The following is a 2,882-nucleotide window of genomic DNA, read 5'->3' as shown; positions in this document are numbered from 1 at the left end:
TTCCATGTTGTACCACTTGTGTGTAAATTTCATGATTTCATCTTTTCTAAGAGCTACATAGTACTCCATTGTGTAGATGTACCAAAGTTTCTTTAACCAGTCATCTTTTCTTGAGCACTCAGATTTCTTTCAGTTTCTGGCTACTGTAAAGAGTGCTGTAATGAACAAACAAGTGCAGATGTCACTTCGACTATACATTTTTGCCTCTCTGAGATATATTCCCAGGAATGGTATTGCTGGGTCAAATGGGAGCTCAATTTCTAATTTTTTGAGAAGCGTCCATACTGTTTTCCAAAAGGGCTGAACTAGTTGGCATTCCCACCAGCAGTGAAGGAGTGTCCCTTTCTCGCCACATCTGTGGCAGCATCAATTGCTTTTGTTCTTTTGAATGTGGGCCAGTCTCTGAGGTGTGAGATGGTATCTCATTGTGGTTTTGATCTGCATCTCCCTTATGATTAATGATGTAGAGCATTTTCTCATGTGCTTTTTTGCCATTTGGATTTCTTCTTTGAGAAATTTTCTGTTCATTTCATTGCCCCATTTTTGGATGGGGTTGGATGTTTTCTTCTTGTGGAGTTCAACCAGTACTTTGTATATCCTTGATATCAACCCCTTGTCAGATGTGTATTCGGCGAATATTCTTTCCCATTCTGTAGACTGTCTTTGTATTTTGGTCACTGTTTCTTTGGAGGTGCAGAAGCTTCTTAGTTTAAGAAAGTCCCATTTATCTATCTCTGTTTTCACTTGCTCAGTCAGTGGCATGGCATCTTTGAAGATACCATTAGCTTCAATGTCATGGAGGGTTTTGCCAACTTTGTCTTCAATGTTCCTTATGGTTTCTGGTCTGATGTTGAGGTCTTTAATCCATTTTGATCTTACTTTTGTACATGGTGTTAGGCAGAGTTCTGAGCCCATTTTTTTGCATGTAGTGATGGAGAGCTTTAAGAGCACTTTATGTATCTTAGATATTAGTCCTTTATCTTGCGTATGGTCTCAAAATCCTTTCAATCAGCAGAATGTCTTTTAATTGTAGGGCACATTGCTCACAGAATGCAGAAGTGTTCTAGTTTGATATAGTTCCGTTTCTGTTTTTATTACCTTTGCCACTTGAGTTCTTACATTTCAGACTTCACTGTGGTCATGATTTTGGAGAGTCTTGCCTATGTTTCCCCAATGGATTTTTCAAGATTCAAGTGCAATATAAAAATTTTAATTTACTTGAGTTGATTTTTGTTTACAGGGTGAAAGAGGGGTCTATTTTTCCCTTATTGCTTCTGTTTTATTCTTTTTCTTATTTTTCACGATTGTCTGAGATTTCTAACACCTTACTCTGAATGGAGCAGGTCAAGATCTCACAACGTTTCATAATTGCAAGCACTGTGGGAAAGCACAGGGTCACTCCAGACCCAAGTATGATGAAGGCTTGCACCTAATTTCATTTTTTTTAATTGTGACTATCTAGTTTTCCCGTAATCATTGGCTAAAGAGGTTTCCTTGCTCCAATTCATGCACTTCTTCATAAATAAATTGCTCATACATCTGAGGGTTTCTCCCTGACCTCTCAATCCTATGCCATTGAGAAGAGACTTTTTTTCTTCCGGTACCAACCAATTTTGATTGCTAAAGCTTTGTGTCAGAATTTAAAGTCTGGGGACACATTGCCTCCCATTTTTCCTCAAGATTGCTTTGGCTATGTCAGGAGTTTTGTAGCTTACTGCAAATTTTAGAAAAATTTACTCCATGTCCTTGAATAATGCCACGGAAATTTTTTTCACAATTGCTGTTTCTGTAAACTACTTTGAGTTAAGATAGTCATTTTCAAGATGGCAATTATTATGATCCTTAAACCAAGAATATTTTTCTATTACATTAGTTCATTTTAAATTCCTTTCAGAAGTTTTTCAGTTTTCACTAAATAGGTCTTTTACCTCCTTTGTTAAACTAAGGGGTTTCTGTTTTTTACATGATTGCAATCGGGTTTATTTCTATTCTGGATTTGGGTTTTTTTTTGTTGTTGTTTGTTTGTTTACATGTAAGAATAAATTAGAATCCTGTGCACTGGTTTTGTAGCCTGCAACTTTACTATATAAATATATTGTTTTGAGGGGTTTTTCAGAGGAGCCTTTTTGGGTTCCTACATACGAAATTCCTAACAGTGCTTTGTAGGTTTTAATAAGTAAATCTTTCACCTCCTTCCTAAAAATTGATTACACATTACCTAATGTTTTTCATAACTATAAGCAGGATTTTTAAATTAAATCACTCGTTTATCATTGTTTACATATAAAATCACAAAAGATTTTCCTGTTTGCTTTCGTAAGCTGCAACTTTCCTGTAAAGATTTATTGCTTCTAGGAGTGTTTAATGAATGATTGGTTATGCAGTCTTAGGGTTCTTGATATGTCATTTGTAAACAGTGAATTTGATTTCTTTGCCAATTTGAACACAAATTTAAATTTTTTTCTTGCTTAATTTCTGTGGCAGCAGCTATCAGAACTGTATTGAATAATAGTGCTTTCAATATATTGTTACATCCATAACAGCGTTGGGAAGTCAAGCACTAAAGAAACAAATTGTGATTGAAGCCGACTTCAGGTTAACCATGTCACCATAACACTAGAAAATACTTTATCTGTGAAACAAACAAACAAAAAACTATAATGTATTTACAGAATAAAATAAGGGATTCACACTGTGCTAACATACACCTACAGAGAACAAAGGCAGTAAGAAAAATACAAAACCCAAGAAAAGTGAGACAGAAGTAACATTTTTCCCTTTCTGATATTTGGGCCATTCTCAGTGGTACCTGAGAGTGACTCCCAGTTATTTGCTTGGGGACTTCCTGTGGACCTTTGGGGGCCAAGCAGTGCCAGGGACCC

At 36.1% G+C, this 2,882-nt stretch overlaps 1 non-coding gene across 1 annotated transcript; it reads right to left on the bottom strand.

Annotated features, from left to right (window-relative positions):
- Positions 1-1,302: 1,302 nt before the first annotated feature.
- Positions 1,303-1,429, bottom strand: LOC130031330 (small nucleolar RNA SNORA9). The gene has a single exon (XR_008793676.1). It is a non-coding gene; the product is annotated as a small nucleolar RNA SNORA9 (small nucleolar RNA).
- Positions 1,430-2,882: the final 1,453 nt, after the last annotated feature.

This window comes from Sorex fumeus, unplaced genomic scaffold (assembly GCF_029834395.1).
Source record: "Sorex fumeus unplaced genomic scaffold, SorFum_2.1 ptg000046l, whole genome shotgun sequence".
Lineage (NCBI taxonomy): Eukaryota > Metazoa > Chordata > Mammalia > Eulipotyphla > Soricidae > Sorex > Sorex fumeus.
This window is presented reverse-complemented; position numbering and strand designations above follow the sequence as displayed.